Raw genomic sequence first — 14,304 nt, 5'->3', positions numbered from 1 at the left:
CGAACTGGATTTACCAATTCAATAATTACGAAGTACACTAAATGTCTCCTCATATGCTTTGTCAGCAAAGTGTGTGTGTGTGTGTGGTTTTTATTGTTTAATTTATTTCTGTCTTTAATATAAACATGCTATGAACTAGAGATATGGTTTTGATCTAAGAATATTAATATACTATGCTTTGTAAGATGTCATCTTCCAAACAAACTTTATTTGGATTTCAACTTGTCCAAGCCCCAAAAAGAATTTGTCTTTAGGCAAAACATTCAAGAATTATTTTGAGCAGACATATGGAAATACAGTTGTCTGTAATTATGAGCATTTAAGTAGCATGGATTGACTTAATTTTAAACAAAATATTTTTTGATGCGGAACTTTAAACTTTTAAAAAGAGATTGAAATTGTAGACTTATAAAATAACTAGCCTGCAAGCATGTTGCATCCAGGAATGCAATGGGTGCTAGCGGGCGCCTAACCTACTCGAGTAGCTGGCGGTGTGCCCAACAGGTTGGCGGGTGGGCAGAGGGTATCCGGTGGTTGAGCGAGGCGTTGCTCCACTGGCTGGGGCAACGTCTCTGCAGCTGGTAGTCTGGTGTGCAGCGGTCGAGGTGGTAGCCATGCTGGTGGGTGGAGCGATGGCCACGCTGCCAGTTGGCCCACCATGGCTGCTGGTGGGCCGATCAGCGGTGAAGGCAGGGTGCCACTGGAGCGCCCTCCTCATCGGCCAGGCTGCGTCTAGCCGCGAGGCTAGCTGAGTGCCTCACAGCCGGCTTTTGGAGGCGGGTGCTACAGGGGCTGGACCAATCCGGGTGCGCCCAGCTTTGCTGGGCACACCCAGATTGGCCTGTGCAGGTACAAGCGCAGGCTGGACACCCGGAGGTGTCCTGGACAGTGCTCCGCCCAGAGTGGCTTTTTCAGAATATTAGAGCCACCAATGGTTAGGATGTATATGTGTTAAGACAGTAAAGACCTTAAGAGATGGTTGCCATGTTAAAAAACTGAGCTTTCTCCAGCATGACAAAATCCTGACATACGTTATTTGCTCAAACTTCAAATGTGGAATAAATAGTATGTATTAGCTGTTAGTTGGTAGCAATGACAGCATCACTGAAAACCAGCACTCAAACATTTCAGGGATTTATCCAACAGAGGGTTTAGATCTTCCCAATTTATCTCCAAGCAAAATTGGTTAGAGGGGCAATATCAAACTATTTTCATTGTATCTCCATATGAAATGTTTTGTATTTGATCATTTTATGAACCCCAATGCACCTTTGGTCATAGCGATCTCTCTTCCATCTTACAGCATTACATATCTTTAAGTTATCTGGAAAAGATGATACCTTTCTTAAATATTGAGAGGTTTAGTGTACCTGGACCTCTTTGACTATAAATATGTTAAGATGCCTAAACATACTCTCCCTAGTCTCTGGATTACCTTCCAGTTGTACAGCAAGTACAATACTTTTTGGCTGAAGCAACAGGCCGTCTTAAATCACACAGGAGCTGCTTTTAACTGACCTTTGTGGGCCTTTGGAAGGTAGTCAGTGTCTCCTCCATTAGAATATTAAGACAAAATATAGAATAGGTAGTCCCTGAACATGACACTCCCAAACGGCAGCTTGTGCACAATGTTATCTTCCTGTTGCAGGGATTTAAAAGATGGGCCTTTCTGATTTGATCTTCTATGGGTTATATTTGAAGTAATGGAAGTTAAGAAAGTTGAAGAATATGTTACAAGTCCATGTAAAATACTTCACAGTTTTCTTATATTCCGTCACCAAAGAACTTCCCAACTTATTCAGAAGTTGAGTTCCACCTAAGCTTGGGAAATGCTGACTCACAAACTGGGAGGCAATGGAAATAGAAAATCAATCTCTTTTTTGCTTTCATAGTTCTGTGCATTTTGCCTTTGTTCCTATTCTTGGTCCACTGACTAATTTTTTATTCTGAATCATCCAGATCCATAACCGTTTGCCTTGAAAGGAAATATGTCTAATGGATATGTTACAAAGTGGGCTGCCCCACACAAACCACAGTAATCAATGACTCAGTGCTGTGGTATGACCACAGGATATGGAGTATGATTTGTTGATCATATCAAGTCATAAACCAAAAACAAATTTAATATATTATTGTACAGTCAGGAAAATATTTTCTTGCACATTCCAGACAAAACCGTCATTAAAAATGTTGCATACATATTTTGCCTTGCTGTATCTAGTCTTAGCCAGTATATTCTGTTTTGTTAGCTGGGACTTGTATTTCAACATTAGCATATTTTTTGTTTGTTGGCATAATCAAATTGCTCTTGAACCAGGAACTTCTGAGTCCTTATGTTGGCACCCTTTTGAAAAACAAAGGTATCTTCCAGACAGCCATAATATCCTAGTTTCATTGCCTTTTGTGACTGGTTTCTCTCCCTCATTTCCACTCAGCGTTATTGGTGATCCCTTGCTGCCCTGTTTTTTCTGTTTTTTACCCCCACTTTCTGAAACCTATTTTCCTAAAAATCTTTTTTTCTTAAACATCTTGACTGGTTTTTGCCAGTCTGAGATCCTGTGCCATTTTGCTGTGTTATGCCTATCTTGTCCTGAGAGAGAGTGGTTGAGAAACCCTGGCGGAGAAAGCCTCATCTATACTCACAAGCTCTGCACTGAAAAGTCATCACACTCACATGTACATCATGTTCTTTTACATATCAAGATATTCAAGGCCTGCAGCCAGCATGGGATCAGTAAGCACACTGCTCACTGGAGCACTGAACTGCCCACCTACTTGTGTTTCCACTTATGAAAAACAAGGCTTTTAAGGTGTGGTATGGTAACTTCTATTTAAGATACAAGACCTATAGAGAGATTTATGGTTTGAAAAAAATAGTGGTTGTTGGCAGCCCCCCAAAGTGTTGCATCTACTACTCCATCCAGTTCCATACTGCCATGTTATTCCTTCTCAGATATGGGGACCAATATGGTAACCTTAAAAAGTTAAACGAAGTTTTCATACTGCGTAGTAAGCTAAAGTGCCTGTAAAAATAACTGGTTTTCTACTTAGAATTTCAGAGAAAAAGTCATAGATACTAAAATATTCTTGGGTTTGGAGGCAAATGTTAAAAACAATAATTCTAGGATTAAGTACTAATGAGCCTATAGATTTCTATTTGTTTCATGAAGGTGCCCTAGGGTCCACAGGCATTCTGATTTTGGAACAGGAGCAGGAATTTAGGATTGGCAGTAGAAATATACAAGTGGGAACCTGCAAGGACTTCTGAGAGGCATCTCATTTCCGCCTCCCCTGCTATCTCCTCTTCCCCTTTCCTGATAGCCTCTCCATTTTCCTGCTTCCTTCTCTCTTTCTAGAATTGACAATTGGAGATCTAGAATCACAATGGGTCTCCCAAGTACATAGCTCAATTCCCTCTTAGGCATGCCAGCGCCAGGTTGAAAAAGTCCTGGAGGTCTGGAGGTGGATCCTTGGGAGGGTGAAGTGTGGGGACAAAGTGCCTTCAGCAAGATACAATGCTATAAACTTCCTAAGCAGCCATTTTCACCAGGGGAACTGATCTCTGTCTTCTAAAGGGCAGAACATTAATTCCCCTGGGAAGAAGCCAGGCCTAGTTGAATCATGCAAGTTGGTATCATGTCAACAAGACAGTGCTGCCAGGCCTTGCGTTGCCAGCCTCCAGGTGAGACCCAGAATTAGAGATCTTCCCCCTACATAAAATGGCTATTTTGAAAAGTGGACATTGTAACCTGTTGCAATTTTGAGACCTCTAGCCACCTTGAACCCTGTTCCCAGACTCCCTGTGCATATCTAGTAATGTGAAATTCTACTTTGTCCATAATTATTCATTGAAAGGCTTAAGGGAGAGAAATATGTTTCCAACCCCTTAACAAATTTGTTTTTGAGCACGATGTGCTACTTAAAAGGGTAAACAAGTCACATTGAGTAATCTTCAGATGCACTTTAAAGTTTATTTTTGTGACTGACTAGAATACAGAGTGATGGAATAGGCCATCTACTATGTTCGTACACAATTCTGTATATTCTAGGTCAGGGGTCATAATCTTTTTATTTAATGAGAGCTAACCCAGAGGAAGGGAAATTATAACAAGCTATTTCCGCCCTTCCTGGCATATTGCCAAGTTTTGCTCTGTCCTAGAAATAGAACATAGACAAAAAAGCACCCAAAATGAAACTATCAAGCAGCATCCCGGGAGTGGGGAAACCCTATAAAACAAAAGTTTATTTTTTCCTTGGTTTTTCTAGCACATGCACAAACCAGTCCACAACAGCTGTTTTTTTTTTTACAAGCTACCTATTACAGACCACTGTTTTAGAATTTTCTACTTTCAAAAAAGTATTTTTCCCAGAATTTAGATTACTGATTAGAGATCTTGAGTCTTCATCCTAGTTTTAGAGCCTGAGAAATGTCATGTTGTCAACAATGAGGCAAAAGAGATGTGAAGACTGACAGCATTTGTGAGGTATGGTTACAGAGATTACCCCTCTCCAGCCTTCACAAAGTGGACGACTGTCAAGACTAACTGTTTGCTAGGACCTGAAAGAATAAAACTGTAGGAGTAATATAAAGCATGTTTGCTCTGATCACCTTTTATTTAAAACAGGAAAAGCATGACAGATGCACAGCTATGTTACTCCTCTGAAATTAAGACAGCTGACAAATGATTAAAAGGCTTAAACAAATGGAGCACTAGCAATGCCAGAATAAAAGATGTTGAGGAACTGTGGAACAGATAATCAAAGTGTCCCCTAGGAGAGCAATAGCTGCAAATAATTTAGAAATTCCACAACCTGGCACAAACATAAAACCTGGCACAAACATATGTTAAAACTCAGTCTGTCAAATTAAAGTGATCCTCTTTCCCTTCAGCCCTTTCTTGTGTTTACTGTTACTGCCCCAAGAACAACTGTGGGCACAGGAGACCTGTTAGGACACAGTATGCTCACCTGGCTCTGTCAGAGTCTTTTGCAACCTAAAGACTGCTTTCAACTATATCCCTCTCATCCATTTTGTGAGATTAACACTGAAATCACAACTGAATGATTTATAGACACAGGTTACAATTTTCCACTAGAGCTTTCTATAAGGTAGAAGAACTAAAATGTCAACATGTAACATTTTGATACTTAAGTAAATCCCATTTAAAAATAATGATATGAATAATAGAAACAGAGTTTCAAGGGCCCATACAGGCCAACTAATCCAACCCCCTGCTCAATGCAGGATTACCTTAAAGCATCCATAGTAAGTGTCTGTCCAGTCGCTGCTTAAAGACCACCAATGAGGGGGAGCTCACCACCTCCTTAGGCAGCCAGTTCTACTGCTGAACTACTCTGATTGTGAAAAAGTCTTGTTATCTAGCCATACATTTCTACACGGAGTTTAAACTCATTACTGTGGGTTTGCTGCCAATAGGAACCATTCCCTTCCCTGACAACCTCTCAAAAATATAAAGACAGCAATCATGTCGCCTCTCAATCTCATTTTCTCCAGGCTGAACATTTCCAAGTCCTCCAGCCTTTTTTCATAGGACTTGGTCTCCAGATCCAGGATCATCTTCATCACTCTCCTCTTCACCCTTTCAATTTTGTCCATGTCCTTTTTGAAAAGATGCCTCCAGAACTGCACACAGTCCTCCAGACCAATGAGGTATACAGTAGGACTATGACATCTTGTGATTTTGATGTGATGCCTTTGTTGATACAGTCCAAGACTACATTTGCCTTCTTTACTGCCGCATCACACTGTCTGCTCATATTTAGCTTATAGTCCACAAGTGCCCCAAGGTCTCCCATTCAATATGCAAGTTTCACATTTTTGACATCTAGATGCAGAATTCAGCACTTCTCCTTATTGAATTATATCTTGTTTTCATTTGCCCACTTTTTCAGCATGTTCTGATCTCATTGAATTCTATATCTTTGGGGTTTTTTTCTGTTCCTTCCAATTTGGTACCATCTGCAAATTTAATGAGGAGTCCCTCCACTCTCTCATCCAGATCATTGATAAAAATGTTGAAAAGTTCCAGACCCAGTACAGAGCCCTGTGGTACCCCATTGCTCACCTCCCTCCAATTTGATGACATACCATTGATAAATACTCTTTGGGAGCAGTTTTCTAACCAGTCCCCTATCCAGCTAACCTCCAAAAATCCAGTCTTCAGTCCTCCAATCTGCCCACCAGAACATCATGGGGAAACCTTACTGAAATCCAGGCAAACAACATCAACTGAGTTTCCATGATCTAGTAAGCCCATCAGTCAAAGAAAGAAACAAGGTCGGTCCGTGCTGACTTCCCCAGATCAACAAATTGTTCTTCAGATGTCTGCAGATCCCCCCTTTAACATCTGATTCATTATATTCCTTGCAATTGAGGTCATATGTACTGGCCTATAGTTTCCCAGGTCATCTTTACTCCCTTTTTTGAAGACTGGGATAACATTCACTTTACTCCCTTTTTTGAAGACTGGGGTTGGGGAGGAACCTGGAAACCCTACATATCTATCAATTTTGACAGATTTTTTTCTGCAAAAATATTCATTTTTAGAATAATTATGTTTCCTATTTACAATGCCTCATGCTTAGAAGTAAAAGTAGGAGAAGAAAAGTTGTTTTTTTATATCCTGCTTTTCACTACCCAAAGAAATCTCAAAGCAGCTTAGAATCGCCTTCCCTGGGGTGGGGCTGAGAGAGCTCTGACAGAACTGATCTGTGAGAACAGCACTATCAAGGTCACCCAGCTGGATGCATGTAGAGGAGTGGGGAATCAAACCTGGCTTGCCAGATTAGAAGCCACCACTCTTAACCATTACATCAAGCTAGGTTTTCATATAGCAAAAGCCATATGGATTTTTCTTACAGAATACTAAAGCAAAGGATTTCATTTTTAAGTTGAAGGAACTTTTGGGCAGTAGAAAAAGCTGTGAAAGAGGAAGTGAAAAATAATTCTTACTGACTCTTTTCACACATGCAGTGCAATATAACACACACTGAGGAAGCTCATGTCCTTCCCACTGGCAACATATAGGTCCAGAGAGGAAATCTGCCCGTTGAAATGAGTAAAGAGGAGACACATTTAATTTTGTCAGATTTAATAATTCACAAAAGAACTCACGTTTGTTGTCACATAAAAGTCAGATGAAACAGCTGCTGGAAGAGTTACTGTTTTTGAGCAATCCTCCTCCTTTTTGAAAAAGGGTAATTTCTAGCCCACTAAAGACACCTAGTGGCCAAATGTTTATCAAGCATTGTACCCCAGAACATAATCTCCAAAATCTCTTCCACCAAGCATTTGGTAGGGGCCAGTGATCCTAATAACATCAAATGGGTCTCCCCCATACACCCCCATGGAGAATGTCCTCTGTACTGAAAATTGTTGATTAAGGTGCTGTCGTTTGACAGATGCATTGAGAATTACTGCTAGCATGGAGATGTTGTGATTTTTAATTTTTTTGATTATGTATTGTTTTAAGGTTTTTAACTGATCTGCTGTAATTTGTTGGTTGTCTGATATATAAATATTATAACAACAACAACAATACTAATGCACCCAGAGATAACTGCATGCATAAATAGCAAAGCCTCACACACACCCCCAAATGTGTCATAGATGCAATTAGACAGTCAAAATATTTCAATTTAGATCCAAAAAAATATCAAGGCATATCCCAGCGGTTTCAACAGCCCTTTACGTGGCCTTTGACATTCTTCTCACTGCCTGTCTAACACTTCCTGCTAAGCCTGACTCCTGCTTTCTAGCATCCATGCATACCAATTTTAGTTTTAGGTGTAGCATCAGAATTTACATGGGCACTGACAATAGATGAAACTTCCTCAGGGCTGCTGCTGCTGTTTCCTTGAAGCCACATCTCCCGACAGGGACATGCAGTCACATACTGCATTCCATTCCCTGAGGAGTCACAGCAACCACAATCCCTATATCAAGGAATACTTGTTCTAGTGAAGTTAGAGTTTCAAAAGGATGCCTCTCCAGACAAAGATGCTTTTAGCATGGTCTGCCCACTAGAGATTTTTGCTACCTGGAAATGAAAGCCAAGAATGTCAAGATTTTGAGAGGTCCCTCTGGTTAAGACATGATTTCCCAACACTTTACACCAGCAATATAAGTTAAGTGGAAAACCAGACTGGAGAGTAGAAAGTGCATTTACATTTAGCAGGGTTTTTTTGGGGGGGAGGGGGGGCTAGGTCTTAGTTTACAAACTGTTTTTAAGTGCAGATCACTTTCATTATAAACATAAAGCAATTAAGGTAAGAAATATACTACTGAATCCAATGTTAAATCTTGAGTTTTGCAACCCATCTTTCTCCATGACTAACATTGCATTCATATTTCACAAATGTTGCTGTCTATCAAGTTTTTACCCCAATCTTTTTTCAAGGAGCTCATCCCCCTCACTCCAATTTTGGCTCAAGAGGTACATTCAAGTAGGAGAGAGTGACTGCCCAAGATTATTTAGTGAGCATTATGGTACACAGTGCTTTGAATCAGGATTTTTGAGGTCCTGTTCAGCATTCAAACAATTGTGCCATATATTGACAATAAAATGAATGAAAATGCATTCTGAAAACCAACAGCAGTTAGTTATAATGGCATTAATTTTCTAAGACACCTCACTTATATATCAAACTTTGTTCAGTTTCCCTTATAAGATAAATCACTTTACAATGCAGAAATATATATCTGACTGTTATGTACAGAAGAGTAAAAACAAATAGTATTAATGCTGCCTTTTTTCCTCAGACCACAAAATATCATTTTGCTTCAAAACTTCTTTTTATTGGCCACCAAGACAAACAGACTTAATAATGTGTGACCATTCCATTATAGCTGTTTTCAGCTAATAAGTCATACTTTTAAAATAAATATGAATATATTTTTGATATACAACACAATAATTACTTTCCTTCTCTATGAGATCATAAGGAAGTAATTGCATAACATGTTTTGAAATAGATATATTCTGCACCTGTTTAGAAATATTTTCCATATATGCCACTTGGTGTTCCAGGAAGAGGATTCAAAATGAAAACAAAGTGTCTTTTCACTGACAAGCTGTGCAACATCACAATGACATATCCTGAAGATTTAGGAATACTTGCAACAAACTATCTCTGTATTTATTTTGCTATTTAAAAAAATCAAATGACTACTCAATACAGAACAGACTCCTGAAATAGGATTGACTCAGTATTTTTCTCTCCTTCGTGGTGAATGGAAGCCCCCTCAGACTTCCAAGCCAAACTGTGCTGCAAATGTGAAAAGCATTTCCTAAGCAGTGCTCTTGCTTTGAACTTTGACATCTTATTCTCATCCCCCTCCCTCTACATTTCAGATTGTATCTCTTAATGTCTGGGAGATAGGAAAGTTTGTTGTGCCTTTGGGAAAGAAACGTGCAGCCTAATTAGAAGCACATAAAGTGTCAGCCAGAATGCCTTCCCCTCACAGCTGGGGCCATGCATGACTCCCATAAATTGTCTGGAGATATTTATAAAACACATAAGCCATTTGGGGAATGAAGAATCACAGTTGTGGGGAAAGAAGGAGGCAACCTGATAGCTTGCTTCTCCACTTTGAAGATAAAGGCACAACACCAGCTGTAAGTATGTGCATCTCCTACCTTTTCCTCCATTTTCCCCCCTTGATCCACTTTTGCCGAAGTTGCGAGGTGAAAAAGCAAAGTTGATAGCTCCTCCAAGTTGAAAGGGAATCTTTGTGTGGTGTGCCTGGATCGTGCGGCTTCTCTTAGGACCAGCAGAACAGTTTTGTAGGCAGTTTGATTCAGGAAGCTGTGCTCTGTCCAGCCTTCCAATCACTCCCACTGTGGAGGGTGTGGACTGCTTGCTTGTCTCTCCAGGCAGCTTAAACACCAACCAGGCTGATTTAAGCCTAACAGGTTTCCTTATATACATAACTGTAAATTGCATTCCTGGAAGGGAGAAGACAGAGAATAAGTAACTTAAAACTGTTCCCCATTAACTCAAGAACTGCCAAAAGACTGACTAAATGAAATGCCATCTACTTAAAAACTACAGTGCACAATAGAAATTATGCCATGATTTAATTTGTAAAAATTTTAATGGAACATTACTTCATAGCATTAAACACGCTGGGATTAAGCTAAAATGTCTCGGCTTGTTAGAAAATTAATATTTAGTCATCGGTCTTTGGAATCTCTGTATGTGTGTGTGTGTGTATGTGTGTGTGTCTGTGAGAGAGTGAGAGAGAAACAATAGATTATGCCCTTACTCACTCCCCTCTGTCCATTTTCTGGAATTTCACACTTTTATTATTTGTATAAGAAGACGAGTCTGACCCCCCACACACTAAATCCAAATTTTAGTTAAGGCTCAGGTGGGTAGCCATATTGGTTTGGCACAACCAATCGGACCCCACTCCCCGGAGGGGGGAGGCCAGTACTAGACTGACCTGGTTCCCCAGATTGTTCCACCCTATGCCCAATTATCCATCCGTTCCCTTCTGCTCATCCAGTGTGCCTGTACGGGAATAGTTTTTTAATCGCCATCATTGTGACTCAGTCATTATTTTAATGGGGTTTTAATGGGGAATTTTAATGGTTAATATATTGTATTTGTATTGAAACATTGTGAACCGCCGCGAGCCGGTTTCCGAGAGCGGCGGTCATACAAATCAAATAAATAAATAAATAAATAAATAAACAACAGGACAAAGTTTAAGTCCAGTGGCACCTTTACCATCAACCAAGTTTAATTCTGGGTCCAAGTTTTCATGTGCATGTTTATACCCAGAATTAAGCTTTGGTGGTCTTTAAAGAGCCACTGGACTCCAATTTTGTTCCACTGATTAAGGTATTCACTATAAACACAAACGGTGTCTACTGAAGGGGAAATGACTTGTGACATTCTCCCTATTGCAATTTTAATATATCTACACTGTTTCAGAATGTCAGTTTTTTGATTCTCACAGTGATACTTTGATACTTGACAGTGCCTGTCTCATGCAAGGGCATGCCTGTTTGATCACACACACCTTGGCCACACATAGAAGGGAGCAAAATGGGTCTTGCTGGCCCTGCCCACTCTCTTCATGTCATCAATAAAGGAGCAAATGGAGCCTGATGTTCAAAGATTCTGGAGAAAAGCAGAGCATCTGTTTGCACATGGATCTTTACATGGGTTTATTTGACCATGGGTCTCTGGTCAGATCTTCTTCTATATGTGTAGGGAAATGAGGTAGGCAACCATACACAATCCTTTTCCCTTATGTGTGCTCAGTATACACTAAATCAAACTTCCAAACAGAGATTTTCATTTTATACTTTCATTAGCAAAAAATACCTTTTATTCTGTGTTCTAAAGGTCAATAGGATGAACCGTAGTGTAGCTGTGCGTTGGTACAGTCCCAAGATTATTTACTTATTATTTATTGTACGGCTTGTGTATCACAGCCAGGAGATCTGAGGATTGTCCAGTAGCCAGGAAAGGGATGTTCAGAGATAGTTTGCCATTTCCTGCCTCTGCATCATGACCTCTAGTGTTCCTTGGAAGGAACTACCACCCAAACCCATTCAAATCCTAGCGAGGGTCAGTCTTGCTGAGCTTCTGAGATCTGATGGGACTGGACTTGACGGAGCTATCCAGGTCAGGGCTACAGTATCAATAAGAACCTGAGAGGCAGCAACTTTTCCCAACCACAGGATTAATGTCATGCAAAAAGAATTCAAGGACTATGCATACATCAAGGCTGCTGCAGAAAGGCTCCATGCTGCAGTTCTTGCTGTCTGGTGAGCTAATAATATCCTGTGATTTACAAAATTAAATAAGCAATTTTATCCACATAATTGTGAATGTTTGGCTTGATGGGGTGGGGCTTTGGTGTGGGCACTTAGAGTGATATGAAGAACATCACTGATTTTTTTTCTCTGAGGGGAGTTGACACCTTCTAGAGATACACATGGTAGGTGGAACATGCACTCTGCCCCTCTGTAAAATAATAGCAGATAAGAAAGCAAAACAGTGATTAAAGAGCTGGCAATGGGAGAAAAGGACAAGAAAAAGTATGGTTAAGGAAACTTAAAAAAAAAAAAACAGTTTATAAAGCCCCAAGGTTAACTCTTCTTCTTCTTCTTTTTTTACTGCAGTGCTCTTTCATGACTCAGGAGATGCAAAATTCAGTTCTGCCCTAGTGATGGATACATTTTCTGACATGTGGTGACCCAGAAAGACCAGGCATGCCTATGCATCTCTCGTATGGTGTTTGTCCCTATCCAAAGTTAGTAGCAGATGCCAAATCTATCACTGCGTTATTGCAAACTATAGAGAAACTTTATCACGAGTATATTTTCATGGATGCGATGATTAGTTATAACTTCCTCTTCCTCTAAGATATTAATATTTCACTTTAATGGTGAAGAAGGAACCAATGTTGTGCTTCTGGAAGAGAAAAAGTCCTGAAAGTCAATGCCAGTAAAAATACTGAACAAAGGAAACAATAGAAAAGGAAGTTCAGGCTTGACTAGGGAATGTATTATCTTCACAAACACATTAGCCCGCATTAAAGAAGAGTCAGTTTAGATTAGATAGAACAGAGTTTCCTAATCAGAAAAGCTAGGCAGTGATGGAACATCATGTCAAGAGAAGCCACAGAGACAGAGGAAATGCTCACAGCAAGATTAGATAGCTCACTTTTTTAAAAAGCCCCTAGATAAATCTTTGTTTTCTGCTGCAGACACACACACACAATCTTAGCAAGGCTTCTTCTCCTGTTAATTAAAAGAAAGGTCAAGTACTGAAACCAAACTCGTCCCTCTGTCCTATTACTTTAGTCAGGATATTCATTGAATTAGGATCTTCCTAACATCTATCAAATATAATAAACACATTCTTTAAAATGGAGAGGAATGCTTTTCAGAAAACATCATATTCAGAGACTTGGTTTCTACCACATCTCAACATCAAACCAGAATGTGGGAAACCATAACAAATTTTGCTGTGCGCTTGTCTGTTTATGGAAGAAAAGTCTAAATTCCTTCATTGAAACAGAGCGGCAAGATTTCAGGCCATCTACAACATGTACTAATTTCTATATTGTATTAATTTCTAACCATCAGTAGGCCTGCACATTTGATGATGGAAAAGTCTTGTAAATTGCTCAAGAAGGGAATGATCTGAAATAATGCCTGTTTTTGCTAGGTATCTCAAACATCGAGTTAAAAAAGCAAATTAATATAGAGAACGTCTATTGTTTAATTAAATCAGAGTCCAGTAGCACCTTTAAGACCAACAAAGATGTTGGTGTGAGCTTTCGAGTGCAAGCACTCTTCCTCAGACTAAGAACTGACCATCATAACAGTAGGAATATAAAAGCAAAAGTCTGACTAAGAGTGCTTGCACTCGAAAGCTCACACCTTGAATAATTCTTTGTTGGTCTTAAAGGTGCTACTGGACTCTGATTTTATTGTGCTACTTCAGACCAAAACGGCTACTCATTTGAATCTATTGTTTAATTAGAATGAATGAATGTTTAAGAAGATCCCAGGATCTTCCCAGGTATATGGTAGGTAGGTGAGCTGAGGGCCGGTGTGAGGATGGGGTTAAAGGAGGTGGGTGGGATGCAATTTTTATTGTTATATTGATTTTACATGTATGTTATAATCTGTTGAGTGGTGGAATATGAATGAATGAATGAATGAATGAATGAATGAATGAATGAATGCCTCACTGATGTCTCCACATTTTGTGGTACTGAAGGCAGGGGAGCCCAAACACTGCAGACACCATGTATCCACATCAGTGCCCAAGGACTTTTTAGTGCCAGAACACTTTCCTGGCTCTTTTTGCCCCATCACCACGTATTTCTGATAGATTATATTGCATAAAGAGACCTCAACCTTGCTGGGGAAGGCTCTGGCCTAAATGATGCTGCCATATATGGTATTTCCAGCATGGCTGGACCTCTGTATTTACCATGGTGACCAATTGCTTTGGACATAATACATGTATAGCAGAACCAAAAGTATGCAGTATATGTTCTCCAGAGCACACAGGAGGCAGCAGAATGGATTGTTAGTTTGTCTTCTGGGTATTCCTTTTATCACAGTTTTGCAGTCTTTTGAAACAGTCTAGAAGAAGGAGACCCCAGAGAAAATATTTCTTTCTCGCTTAGCATGCAGGAGGAATAGGACTAATCTAATTGTAAATTTACAAATCAAGAGATTTACTGCTAATAAGAGTAAATAATGAATAATGAAAAAAGGCTGATTTTCTGGTGTAAATTCCCATTCA

General features: G+C 39.8%; 1 protein-coding gene across 1 annotated transcript in view; it reads right to left on the bottom strand.

Moving 5' to 3' along the window:
• MID1 (midline 1) overlaps window positions 1-9,895 on the bottom strand; it is a 259,422-nt gene extending 249,527 nt beyond the window's left edge. Inside the window, exon 1 of the mRNA XM_077343254.1 lies at window positions 9,660-9,895. The gene's annotated coding sequence lies outside the window, so the exon portion shown is untranslated. The remainder of the gene's footprint in view (window positions 1-9,659) is intronic.
• Window positions 9,896-14,304: the final 4,409 nt, after the last annotated feature.

This window comes from Paroedura picta, chromosome 6, assembly GCF_049243985.1.
Source record: "Paroedura picta isolate Pp20150507F chromosome 6, Ppicta_v3.0, whole genome shotgun sequence".
Classification (NCBI taxonomy): Eukaryota; Metazoa; Chordata; class Lepidosauria; order Squamata; family Gekkonidae; genus Paroedura; species Paroedura picta.
The sequence above is the reverse complement of the archived record's forward strand: the minus strand, read 5'-3'. Positions and strand labels throughout refer to the sequence as shown.